This window comes from Balaenoptera musculus, chromosome 3 (assembly GCF_009873245.2).
Source record: "Balaenoptera musculus isolate JJ_BM4_2016_0621 chromosome 3, mBalMus1.pri.v3, whole genome shotgun sequence".
Lineage (NCBI taxonomy): Eukaryota > Metazoa > Chordata > Mammalia > Artiodactyla > Balaenopteridae > Balaenoptera > Balaenoptera musculus.
In genome coordinates, this window is record NC_045787.1 from 101,000,404 (window position 1) to 101,014,783 (window position 14,380).

General features: G+C 38.9%; 1 protein-coding gene across 7 annotated transcripts in view; it reads left to right on the plus strand.

The window, feature by feature from the left end:
• Window positions 1-1,570: 1,570 nt before the first annotated feature.
• The window catches only part of CSNK1G3 (casein kinase 1 gamma 3), a 128,314-nt gene continuing 115,504 nt past the window's right edge, over window positions 1,571-14,380 (plus strand). For 2 of the 7 annotated variants that reach the window (XM_036847133.1, XM_036847135.1), the window contains exon 1: window positions 1,574-1,918. The gene's annotated coding sequence lies outside the window, so the exon portion shown is untranslated. Of the gene's footprint in view, window positions 1,919-14,380 lie in introns of all 7 variants that reach the window. The other 5 variants (XM_036847138.1, XM_036847139.1, XM_036847136.1 and 2 more) reach the window with 4 other exon arrangements.

The window sequence follows — 14,380 nt, forward strand, 5'->3', positions numbered from 1 at the left end:
CTTGTCTAGTATCGGGTCCTGGGATATATCAGAAAAGTGGAGATGTTTTATTTATTAGGCAAATTATTCTCAAGCCTGAGCATGCACAAATCTTAGTTGCTTTTGAGTCTCTAACAGAAAGATGGTAGTGTGGTAAACACAGAAGCAGTCTTTACTATCACTTTCCTCTAAGATGGGTGATACCAGTCACTTCATAACCTCCAGTTTGAGAAAGCATGAGAGTAGAGAGTTAAAAAAAGGCACTGTTGTATTACAAAAACAAAAATGGCATCTTTCCATACTAACTACCCCCTGCAGATTACACATCGACCCTATCATCAGTCTGCTAAAGTAGAAATGGAGAATGAGATAAATCCTCAATTATTTTAAAGTGCATTTGTTTCACTGGAGCCTTTCAAATTTTTCGTGTGTGTGTGTGTATGTGTGTGTGTGTGTGAGAGAGAGAGAGAGAGAGGGAAAGAGATAGAGGGAGAGAGAAGAGACTGAAGACTTCCTTGATGCAGCAAGTGTATTGAAAATATAAAAATATGTTTGATAAATAAAAATTTAAACATAGCACCAGACTATGATTTTTCTTCATGCACACCTTTATGTCTGACTTTTGAAAAGTCTTTAGACACAATTTTAAAAAAATGATAGTTTCAGAGTCTTCTACAATGCCTTCATGGTGGATCGATTTCCATACAGGTCTTCCATAGTAACATATCTTCATCCCAGTTAACCAACCATAAGAGAAAGAATGTAATCTTCTGCCTCCCCTCTGTGGGCAGAGTGGACTGGAGAGTAGAGTCAGAAAACATCGGTTCCAATTTGTGTCTCCAATTTGATGACTTGAGTGATGTTTGGCCTCTAGGAACTTTAGGAGGTTCACTAGAAAAACCGAGATAATAGCTACCACATTATATAGTCGAGAGGGTTACCTCAACTCACAAACGAAGTTCTCTATAGACAGCAAATGGAATGCAAACGTGAGCCACAGTTTATATTTCTAAGCAGCTGAATCGCTGATACAGCCCTGGATTTACAAGAAAGTGGGGGAAAACGTCAACCCAGTGAGGTCACTCCCTCTGGCCGGGCCCTAAAATTCTTTGGCACCTGAAGGGCTGTGCTCTGCACACCCGGAAAAGCCTCGGCACCCTGACTTGGCACAATGGCGCCCTTAGGCTCTCTGCTCATTCAAGCAGCGGGGAACTTTTCGTAGCTCCTCTAAACCATGGGAGCGTTTTCTCCCAGCTGTCTCCACAGACCTCGCCAAACGTCTCCTCTCAAGGCCTCACCCAGGGAGACATCGCGCATCCACAATTACTCCACGCTCCCTACGTTCACCGCCGGTGCGGAGGTGGGGAGGGAGGCGTGGCTTCGCCTTTATAAGCCTTGCCAGCCAATGAGCGTGCTGCCTTTCTTCCGGTCGGCGAGCCAACCAATCCGAGCAAGTCGGTGTAACCTTCGGCTCTACTCGGCTCTTTTCGCTGATGCGGGCAGCTCGAGTGGCCGCCGCCGCTAGAAAGACGCTTTCCTTTTTAATTTTTTTTCCAAGCGTTCACTTCCGGGTCCGGCGCCGATCCGGATGCCCGAGGCAGAAGGATGTTTGACCTCCGGATAAGCGAGGCGCCGCTGTGCATTCATTCCCGGCTGCATTGGTGGCGACAGCCGCGGCCCGGGCGGCGACTCTCCGGCCAGAGGCGGCGGTAGGACGCACCGGCAGTAGTGCGGGGACCGAGTCCGAGCTGCGTTATCTCCCTCGCTCGTTCCTTCCCCCCTACCTCGCTCGCTCCCTCCCTGCGTGCCTCGCTTTCCTCCTCCGGCCGCCGGCGGGTGCGATGTGCCGCCGCCGCTGCCCCAGCCGCCGCTGACTGACGGACCGGGGGGCGCCGCCCGCGCCCGGGACCGACCCGCCACTTGCGGCCGCGCCTTTGAGGTAAAGCCCCGTTCGCGTTGGCGCCTGGCCGGGAGGCCCCGGCCCGGCGGCTGCCTCGGCGCGGCCGCGGCGCCCTCCTGCCCGGGTGGGGCTGGGTGGGCTGGGGTCCCAGGCTGGGTGGGGTGGGGTGCGGCGGGGGCGGCGCCGCCGGCGCGGGCCCCGGAGAGGGGTGGGCGAGGACCCGGGCGGGCGGCGCGGAGGCGCGGGCTGGAGACGGCCGCGGCCGGGGGGCGAGGGCGCCTCGGGCTCGCTGGGCAGGGAGGGGTCCGCGGGCGGCGGGCCGGGCTGGCAGTAGAAGTTGCCCGAGTGGTGCGGAGCGAGTGGGGACGGCGGGGAGGTGGGCGAGCTGGGAAAAGGCAGAGGCTTTGGGGGGTAGGGTTGAGAGGTCGGGAGTGCAGCCACCAGCGCCCCGCGATTGTGTCTAGACAATTCCCTTCGGAGCGGGGATTTTAGGCAGGCCCTTCAGAGTGGGGATTTTAGGCAGGAGGGAGGGAGCCGTCGGTCGGCTGGAGGAGGTGTCAGGGGCCAGCATTCATTTCTGGGAGAAACTTCCCGATGGGGTGTTTGTTTTAAGGGGGGGTGGGTAGGGATTTACCTATTCGATAGAGCTTTTGACTTAGCTCAGAACTTATCCAAGGCATTAATCGGGGGCTCAAAATTACTCTGATGGTTACTGTTAGGGTGCTGCTTTGTTTCTCCCACTTGCAGAGGGGAAGTGACCCACAGGAGCGTCGGCTCTCTTGGTCCACAGCCCCCGCGTTTCTTTTCTGCGGGGTGGTGATGGAGATGTGTGTTTGCTCCTGGGGTGGGTAGTTAGGCCTGTGTTACGATCATTCCAGTTCTCCCAGGGAAGGAGGAAAAGTTAATGGGTGGGAGTGTGTGTGGGAGATGGCTACTGTTGCTACACTGTGCGAATTAGTTTTAACTCTGTTGTAATGAGTACCAAGGCTGGTCAGCAAGTGACCCTTTTTTAACCTTTGGTTTTAGAACATCGACTTTAATTGGACAATTAAAAACCTACTGATTTTTAATAAGTTAAGGAAAGAAGTTAGTACTTATTTCTTTTACGTTTGCAATTACTTCTTGTGATAGGAATGACATTTGCCCACAGATAGTAAAAGAGGTTAGACTATATCTGAGTTGGAATACTTTTTAAAATTAAAAATATCTAATTAGTAAAGCCATGTATATATTTTTGAAGAATATTTGCTTTTCCTGTAAATAAGCAGATTGTGAAAGAAAAATATCACAAAAGTTATAAGATGTGAGGCCAATTTAAGAAAACATTTCCCACCAAAAATCAGATCTGGTTTGTGACATTCTTAATAACTTTTTTGGCAGAGGAGAGTGGAGAGTTGTGTTTAGTGTATTTTGTAATTATTCCCAAACTTTGCTCCAACTGTATTCTGAGCTAAGATCAATTATTTTCTTATTTTATATACATTAGCCTTTATAGTTGCACAAAAGATGAAAATCATATTTATGGGAATTGGAAGAAAGGTGTAATAAAATAAATTGCATGGCTTTGGTATAGATTTGTAGCAGAGTCTATAGACACTTTTGCGTTCAGGGTGCTTGCATTTCTGGATATGCCTCAGGTATAAGGAGTAAGTAGTTCTTGTTAGAATGGGGGACAGAAAGTTTAATTTTAATGTTGATATGTATGAGACTTTTGGGGGACTCTTGGAAAATGATTATCTTTTCTGATGGTTTATTGTGCTCACTGACCTCTTCTAACATTCATCAACTTAAAAACTAATGCATTATATAATTATTGACATTTTCATTGTTAGATTTGCAAGCATTAACTATTAACAAAATCTTCAGCACACAGAAGTCACTTATTCCTTCAAATAAAAGAACTAGGATTAGAACAAAGGAATAGTTTAGATCAACCTGAACCTTTACTTTGTGCAGGCGACTTTTACTGTGTGGTGAGGATGGAGGAGTGGTAGAAACATGAGGAGGACTAACACCCAGTAGCTACCTTTAAGGGAGAAGCAGACACGCACAGAAGTAATTGCAACACAGGACTCCTGTGGGGTTTATTAGAAATGTATGGAAGCATGCGTGTGTGTGTGTGTGTGTGTGTGTGTGTGTGTGTGAGATACCAGTTTTGACTGGGGAATTATAAACAAGTTTAGAGCTAGTAATACCCCATTTGGGGCTTAAGATATTTTAATGGTCAAAATGGGTCTGTGTGTGTGTGGGGTGGTGTGGGTAGTTTTGTAGGTGAAGGGAGCAGTTGAGAACCGGCATGCTGGTTTGGTATCATGGGGCCTGTTGAGCTGGACCTAAGGCTGCTGTGCCAGGAGGTCTCTGTGGGAATTGAAGCTGTAAAATTAGGTGGAGATCAGTCCATGGACATCTAGAATGCTTTGTATTTAAAAGTGAGTCAGTTTAAAGTATGAAGGTCCAAGTGTATAGATTCTATGCTGATAGCAAGTAGGTAGGCAAATAAGGCTAGTAAGTTTAAAGGAAACAAATTAGAATAGTCAGTTTGTTATCATTCATGCTAATGGAGGAAAGCAGAAGAGTATATAATCTAAAACAGTTCCTGCATGGCTTTGTCATATTTCTTTGCTTGCATTTGGATATGAGTGTGTGGTAACCTGGTAATTGGTTTTATATGAAGTAAATCTAGATTTTAAACATATGACTTGGGAAGAAATGGGAATCTTTCCATCTTCTTCTCTGGGTCCCCTCTGTAATCCCCTTCATGCTGGGAATAGACCATCATTCTGGTGTGGTTTATTAGTTCAGATTTTTTCAGAATGGAACAAGTAGTTGTTTAGTTTCAAAGGGCTTCCCAAAAGGATGTATCAAACTAAATAGTGGGAATGCTGAAACAATAAATAACAAAATACAGGTCACTGGACAGTTATATTATTGTTAATACACTTTAAGGTGAGATTTGCTCTGGATAAAGTGAAATGTGAAGAATCTACATAGGAAGAGAATTGACTATACCAGTAAGATGACAACATGAGAAACTTCCACAGTTATGGATAAATATATACAGGGATTTTAGTCATCTTAAATATTGACGACTCTAAAAAATTTAATCCCAAACTTAATCATTATCAAAGGAGTGCATAGAAAAATATCACCCTTATGACACCATTGTTTAATCATCCAGTCATGTAACACGGGAGATTGTTTGATAGTTTTTTACTGACTATTCCCCTCTTAGTGTTCAATAAGGATTTACATTATAACTGAATTTGTATCTTGAACCTCCCGATAATAACAATACCTATTACAATTTATTAAGTGCCCACTTTGTCTAAGGACCATAAATGATAACTGTTAAGACGACTCTGTGAGTTAGGTGGTGTACGCCTTGCTTTTGACAGTAGAAGGCAGAGTTTTCTAGAATTTAAGCAACCTGTTTAAGATATATCTTGGAAGTAGCAGAGTGCATATTTAAATCTTTTTCTTTTTTTTTCTGACTTCACAGTCTTAGACCAATGATGTCCTCTCTAATCTTCCATCTTCTTCCTTTTTGTCTTTTCTCATGCAGTTGGCACTTAGTGGTATTGATTGGTGTTGTTAGTATGTGTTTGGGTGCTTGTTCTTTAAGATATAATTTCTTTGGAAATGGCGGTTTTGGGATATCTGTAGTTCTCTACTAGTAGTTAGTCTCTAGGAGCAGAAGATATGGTTCTAGTAAGCTACCTCAGAGTATCATTTTTGTGCTGATCTGTAGGAAAGAACCATACATGAGATTGTTAATGTATGGAAATCAAGTGTGTATTGTCTATTAATGTGAAGTGACTTTGGAGAGCCTCTGAACTAGTCAGAAAACATGGAATGGGACAGATAAGCGGGGATGGGTAAGTTTTAGAGACACAGTGGAGACTGCTGTTAGCCATGTTTTTTCTAGCTCCCTTCTCAAAGCTGAGATTTAGGAACTATAAATGTTTGGGTTTCCTTCTATAATGGGACCTATGGAAGGTGCATAGTGATTTGTTCTTAAGCTCTATTATATTATGTTCTCTCCTTCTACTCCCTGCCAATCATCCTAGTTCTGAGGAAGAATTCTTAACAGTGAACTTGAAGTGCTTGTGTATTTGGTAGATAAGACACACGTTTTGATCATTTTCTTTACTAATGATATATCACATAGTTATAATTTAATTAAATGAAAATCTATAGCTAAAATCTATGTCCACATGACTATATCACGTCCACATTTTTTATAGCTTTTACTGTAATTAGTAAAATCTCATGATGTATATAATCTTCTTCTTAAACACAAATTTCTAATGCTTTCTTCTTCAGTGAGGTAATGCAGATTTTAACTGTATTCAAATTTATTACATATATTCAGTTGATTTTGTGTTGAACTACTTTCCTTAGCTGATAGCTACGTTAGAAAAACAAGGGGGCGGGGGGGAGGGTTTCTCTGCCATTATATTCTTCATCACGATTGAGAAAATTTATATAAAGTGCCATGATGTGATGCCTGGCACATAGCAGGCACTATGCAAATCTTCTCTTAAATTTAGGAGTTGCTGATCTATATGAGTTATCAGAGTGTTGATTGGTGCGTAGAATGAGCAAAGACTTTTGGGGATAGCCTATTACAGGAGAATCTCTGAGCTCACCTCTCTTTAACCCACTCAAAAGATTAAGTTATTACTCTTCATTCATTTACTACTTGATGTCCATGCTACATTAAATGGCAGTAGACTATCCTCTAGTTTGTTCTTGAACTTTTATTCCCACCGGTTATTGTATACCGTGTATACCTACCAAGAATCATTTGTCTGTGTACCCAACAAATTGTTAATGGCCGTTGTACTTGTTGTAATTACATAGTTTAATGAGATGTTATTCAGTGAACTATGAAGGCGAAAAGGTGTTTGTATGAGAGCCAGTGGCTGCTTTGGAAACAGGTGAGTAGCTGAAGTCACTTACAGTTAAAATCGGTGTAGGTGAAATTAAAAGACTAGGGAAAAAACCCTAAAAGTTGTAGATTTTGCAATAAGATTCTGCAATAAAATTGCTTATAAGTGTTTGTGAGATGTCTTTCCATGTTTAAGAAACAAACTGGAAATCACAGGTGATGTACTATGGGTGTGGTTTTTGCAAGAAAGATAAAGTAGAACTATAATCCGTGGACTCATGCTTGAAGGAAAGGCCTTGGCCCTGCATTAAAAGACTGTTTTGTGATTGTATATTTTTGTGTTTTAGTTGCATTAAAATGTTTAAGGTAGATTCTTTTATGATTCCCCTTTTTAACTAAGTTATGGACTTTTGGTTAATAATAATATATTAAAGGGGTATCTACTTCTAAAGTAACACCTAGTTTATACTCTCTCATAGAGATTTGTTTAACAGCATCCTCTTTTAAAAAAGAGAAATACTGGTATTCCTGAACATATAGTCATTCATACGTTAGGGTGAATTGTTTAATTATCAGGTCACATGGTTCCCACATGTTTCCTGATAGGATCCCTCATCTGATTTCGTATGTTACCTTTCAGCTTTTATTACAGCATCAGTGTTGGAGAGAGCCTTCTTGTAATTCCACCATCTCCTCAACCTGAGTAGGGACTGCAGGAGTGAATTGGTAGAGGAAATTGTCCTTTGGTAGAGGAAATGCCATACCCAGGAGCAGTTGAGCTTGGTGCAAAGGGTGCTGGTCTAACAGCTTACAGTAACTACTTGCCTTTCTTGTCTAGCTCAGCCCAAAGGCAAAGGAAAGCTTATAGGTGTTGAAAAAGGAGGTTGAAGTTGGAGAAGGAAAGGTAGATGGGGTATACTATTTATCTTGGTGTCACCACATTACAACGCCTGAAATGCAGTAGCTCCTGAAATGGAATGCTTAAGTATGAAGGCAGGGTTCGTTTTTCAGAGCTTTGGTTAGCCTCTGTGAAATTTACTTGGCTCTGCTTTCCCATGTGTGTTGGATTCATCCTCAGACTGGTAGCAAGATCCTGGTGCACTGGCCAGGACATCTTTTGCGCAAGCCTACCAGCATATTTTCCCCTTCATGTTTTATTGACCAGAATTAGGTCACGTACACTTCCAAACCAGTTATGACAAGGGGGACAGGGTTATCATAGTGAGTTTCTACCAATCAGGATATATACCCTTGCAATTGGCGATGGGGTCACATTTCCCTGAGTTACATGGTGGAGGGAGGATATTTTTAAAAATTGTGGGAAGGAGGAATATGGGGGAAACGGTTGTTAGAGAGGCAATCAATAGTGACCACCACATCTACACAGCTACTTGTTTTAAGGATGAAAATAAATAATGCATCTAAATGCACTTTGAACTTTAAAGTGTTGTACAATGTAACGGATGAAAGATTAGAAAGCTGCTTCTATGTGACTCTCTTAAATATGCTCAGGTATGAATATTTTAGGAACTGAAATCACTGCTGGTTTTCTTATTGACTAACTTTGAGTCAGTAAAATCAGTTAAAGATTATACTTTTTTTCATGGAACTCATAAAGCTATTTTAACTTTAAATTAAACATTTGTACTTGTAAACTTATTTAATTTTTTTCTGTGTTGCTACCCTCCATCTTGGACAAAACTTGTCCACATCTTTGATCTCATCAGATTTCTTTGTCATACCTGGAGGAGAATAGATGCCTTGGGGAAATGGGAATTTATCAGTCAGAGAAATGGTTTATTTTGCATCAAGGAATCTGATTGAGGTAGGAGGGAAAGATAGGTGTTACATATCTTGAATACAGCAAAAAAATAAAAAATAAATAAAAATTGTGGGGGAATAGGGGCAGGGGAGAATCACAGACTTTTAGAATTGAAATGAATTGTGGGACGGTTGAGTGAAATGCTTAAGTCACACACCTGGTTGGTAGAACTCTCCTATCCTCATTGATAGTGTAGTGCTCTTTCTGACCAAAAGGTGGAGGCCATGAAAAGTTTTGTCTACTTTGCAGTTTTGCTCAGGACCATGGGCTAGTTACGTAAAGCAGTCAGCCAAGTACCTTTAATACAGATATCTGGGTTCTCAGGGTTTGGAAAATTGTAGCCAGTGTTGGTGTGTGTGTGTCTGTGTGTATGCGTGTTTAAGTAAAACAAGCAAAAGGACAAATCTTTTAATCTTCTCTCAAGCAGTCGACAAAAACAGCGTGCGTACACACACACACAGACACACACACACACACACAGACACACACACACACACACACACACACACACAAAGTAACCTCAAACCTGGACTGCTGAAACGAAAATGCAGAAGCAGAATGAGTGCTTGGAACAATTCATATATTTTTATTTTCAAGAAAGTTGTTATCTTAAAGATTTCTTTGTTTTCAGTATATGTAAAAGAAAATTGTGTGTGTGTGTGTGTGTATGGGGACATACATGGAGATACATGTATGTATAAATACATAATTAATACACAGAATTAATTGTTGTAATTCTAATTGTTGCAGTGTTGCTATAAATATACAGAGTAAATCCATCCATGCCCTGGAAGGATATTTACGTTAATGACAGATATTTATAGATTTGGAATGATTTTTATTTTTATACTTTTTATACTTCTCTGTAGTGTTTGGATTTTCAGGTATGATTGTGCATTATTTTTACCATTGGAAAAAAGTATTACTTTTTTTTTTTGAGGGAAGAAAATAAAATTCTGGGGTGGGATGTTTTGTACCAACCTAGAATTTAACATATAATTCTGCTTTCATTGTATATTACCTTGAATAGAGTGTGCCTTGAATGCACTGATACTTTGTAATAGTATTTATTTTAAAAATTGGACTTAACTACAAATTATATATATTAAAATTTTAAGTTGAAATTGGTCGTATGATACCATTTGATACAAGTATATTTTATAAAAGTAGTGGACTTCTGAATTTTTCTAATTATTAATTGTGTTATCTATTTTTTTAACTGGTTTTGACTTCAAGTGGTACACTTGGCAAGGTATCAGTATGATATATTGGAGTCAAAGTTATAGTCAGAGTTTCCTATAGTAAAAAAGGAAGTGAAAATGTTATTTTTCCCTTACACCCAGTCTGTGTTATGTTTATTTTCTATTTCTGTGAAATACTTATTATATATTCTAGCAATGAATACTTTCAAATGGCAGGCAAATATAGTAGGTAATGTTATAGGGAGAGAAAATTCCTGTAAGACTATTCCACTAGTCTTACAGTGTGTGTACACATGGCTATAAGGCCTTTTCATAAAATCCTAATTTGGTGTGCAAAAATAACCTAGCATTGTTTTGGAGGTGAAACTAGTAGGTATCAGTTGTTGGTGACATTTGAAAAAGAAACTGGTATTTGTAGATGCATATTTTTGTAAAACATTATTTTATTTTCTCCTTTTGTTCCAAGGATCTGAAAACAACATGAACACTGCCCCCCCCCAAAAAAGTGTAAATCTTAAAGATGTGGAATCTTGTAATGCCAGTTTTTATTTTAAAAAGTGGTAGATCATTTACTGAGTTCTTTTTCTATCATATGAGAGTCAGGGCATATTATGGCTAATATTTCTTTATATATTTGAGATTCTGAAAATATTTGTAGTTAAAATATCAAAATGTAATCAGCTCTTTAAACTCATTCCCTTGAGTATTTTCTGATAGTCTGTTGAAAGTTGATAACTGGAATGTGTATTGTGTGTTTATTGTATACTGTTAATCTAAATACTCTACTAATGAAGGTTGTTTTTTGAAGGCTGATTGAAAAATAAAATCCTGAGCACTGGGAATGAGAATTTCAAATAAGTTAAAATAAATTTTACCGTACCCACTTTAAAAAAAATCTTCCAACTGAAAATTAGTAAATTTTTTTCTGTGACAGAGTAAACGAGAGAACAAAATAGGGCAATTTTAAAGACAGTGCTTTCAATCCTTGCTGTAGGGCTGGGAGTGCTAACTTACTAGTGGATGAGAGAAAAGGATTTGTGGAGAAGGCAGCTTGGACCAGTGGTTCTCAGCCCTGACTTCACATTAACATTTTCTGGGGAGCTTGAAAAAATTACAGATATTGGGATTCTACCCATGCTACTTTATATTTGAATCTGGGGATGGGGCCAAGGCATTGATCTATTTTAGGATTTCTACAGGTGATTCCAGTGTGCTTCAGGGTTGAAAATGACTGATTTCTCCTTCTTTTTATACACATCTATTAGCTTTTTTTGAAAAAATGTCTTCCTTATACTTTCAAATTCTCTTTTTAATCGGAGATGGAGGTGTGAAGATGAGATAGAAATGCATAGAAAATATATGCAAGAGGACCAGGTTAATGAAATGACTTCTCTTCAGGGTTTCATACTCAGAATGCTTAGTGAAGCTACTATATTCCTTGTTCATTAGCAGCTTTTGAATAGTATAGCACCAAAATTAGAGGAGTTTTGAAGTTTGGAAAATTTGTTAAAGGGAAATTTATCTAGAATAAATTAAGGTACCAATTCAGATGCTCCTAGGAATCTTAAGAAACCTAAGTGATGAAAGCAATCCTATCTTTAAAGTTAGTATAAGAATGTTGCTCATCAAAATTTGATTAGTTTTAGTTATCATATTTTATTAGTTATATTTATCATATTTGCAGTATCATTGAGTTGTATTTTTCATGGAACGTAAGGATGGAAGGGGCCTTAATGGTTATTTAGTATAACTGTACTTCTACCGCTTTACTCTCTTTTATACCGTTGTTGATGAGGTATTGTCTCTGTTTTTCCCCTCGGTAGAAATAGTTTAGTACTTCAGTTATAGTATATTGTGCGTGTAGTATATTGTTTATATTGTATGTAGTCAGTAAATGTATACATATAAATGCACTATGATGATAGGGTTTTATGATTATTGTGTCTTATCATTTATGGCAAATCAGGGTCCATGGTAACTCATTTGCTACTGCTTCCTAGGTCAGGAACACTCTTACCAGTTTTAGCATTTTTCTTGTGACAACATAAGAGCAAGCCATTTTATGAGTTCAATACATTAAATTCCATTCAATGAACATTTTTTGCATGGTGGCAAAATTGGATTTGCATTTCTTCTATAAATTTCAAGGGTTAGATTTCTGTAAACTGCCCTGATAGGAGAATTTGTGTTAGAGAAATTTAAGGGTAGATAGAGTGTAGAGGGCATATTATGTGTGAACCATTGGGAGACTTTTAGAATTATTTTGCGTTCATCAAAATACTACAATGAAAGCACATGATAAAGAGGTTACCAGTTACATTTTGCACATATAATTAGTAATAGAGTAATGGGTACTGTTCTGTAGGACCACAATTCCTTATCAACAATTCTGACATCTAAAATGCTCTGAAAACCAAAATTCTTTTTTTGTATGTTTGGCACAAATTGGTTTTCTTCACAAAACCTGTTGTGAACTGTTTGTCTTTATTTCATGTATTTGTAGGTTTCACTGCAAAAATAGTAAATGTTTAATCATAGTGTGCTGTCCCAGACTTCTCTGTGCCATTACAGCTTTCTCTATGGGTGTTCAAAAGTATATGGTGTTTACACACTGTATCACCTGTCAAAAATGCCCTGAAATTCTGAATTCCAAAATGTTTAACTGTAGGAACTTTGGAAAAGGAACTGTGCAACTGCATTAATTTGCTTCTACCATTTATTTCTTGATAGAAACTACTCAGCATCTTAGTACTGTGAGATGGAGTTTGAGTAAGATCCTGGTAAATTTCTTTTGCTTTTTACTCTTGTAAATATGTATATACCAAGAGGCACTTTATTTTAATCTGTGTTTATTTCTTTAGCAGTTGAAAGTTTTTCTGGTGTTTTGACACTATGTCTTGTGTGGCCCACTGTGGTCCCAGAAGCATTGTGTAATTAGGATTCTTGAGATGGAAAATGTTTCGGGTAACTTTGGAATAGCTGAGTATTCATCACACTCTTTAGTCCTTGGGGTTATGTAATTTTACCTCTGTACGTGGTAACTTCATGCCACAACACCTGCAGGCAGCCCTCTTTTTACGTATCTTGGCTTCCTTTTTCATAACAGAAAGAAGGGGTGTGGTTGCAGTGCCTCTATTTTAGTTTCCTTAAACTTCCTTAATTTGTTTTTAAGAGTTCACTGCAAAAATCTTTATACCTACTCTGGCTTCTTTTTTTTTTCCCTATCCTGTCTGTTTCTTTTTCTCTTTTTCTTTTATTACTTCCCTGCCCCCACCCCCTTTAAAATAATATTCCTCAGCCAGAGAAGTTCATACTTATGGTATTCTGTATCAGAAAAATACAGAAAAATGTTTGCTGGAAAGGTGACAGAAGTAAATCTGCATATTCCGGTATTTCCGTAAAGAGGACCTTTTGTAGGGGAGTGATTATTGTACTGCTTGTTCAGTGATAGTGTTCTGTGTATATGGTTTTTGCCTTCTTTACATCTTTAAATACTGAAGGGTAATGGGTCGTGAGCACTGTGGTACATGTATTTTTGTGTTTACCAAGATTCCAGGCACTTTAAGGTATAGATCCTGATGGGAAATTTAGACTTTATATGGTTAGGTTATGTGCACTTGCTATGTGCTCTGAAAGCACTATAATTCTCTTGTAGGACAAATTATACCTTGTATTATTGTTTGTTTAAGCTATGTGATGTCAGGGATTACAATGGTCTTATTTGCCATTTGTATTTCCTGTGTTTGGTACATAATAGGCCTCTAATGATTACTAATTTGTTGAATGAATAGATTAATCATTTCATCTCTGTTAGGGAGAATTTTAACATGGAAGAACCTTGATTAAATGCCTCCTGAGGCACCATGCTCATCCCAGACCAATTTAGTTGGCATCATCACAGCTGTATGAGACAAATTTCAAACAAATAAATTGGGCCTAATTTAAATAAAAGGATAAACACAAGCCTGTGACTTATTTACTCAGGCTTAAAAGTAGAGAAACACATTATAGAAATATTTCTGAAATGAAATGCATTCATGGGCTATCCAGAAAATTTAGTTAGAGGAAATATTCTGTTTTTTTGAACGTTTCAGTTAACTGTGATTGTGTTGTAAGATATTTTTTATATTAAAGTTTTTCTCTTTTTTCTGTTTTTCACACAGGAAAATTCATTCTCCCTCACAATCAAATTAGAAAACAATTTCATCACCTTAAAATATTCCCTCATGCTGCTCCTTTGTAGCCAACCCCTTTTCCCACTCTAGCCCCTAACAACCACTACTCTATTCTTATAATTTTGCCAGATATCATATAACTTATAGGAATAATGAATCATGAATATAATATAAATTATAGGAATCATGTGGTATGTAGCCTTTTGAATCTGTCTTCTTCCACTGTGCCGGATGCATTTGAGATTCATCCATGCTGTAGTGTGTGTCAGTACTTTCTTTTTGCTGCTGAGCAGTATTCCATTATATGGATGTACTTCAGCATGTTTATCCATTCACCAGTTGAAGTATTTGTTTCTAGTTTTTGTGATAATGAATAAAGCTGCCACAAACCTTTGTGTGCAGTTTTTGTTT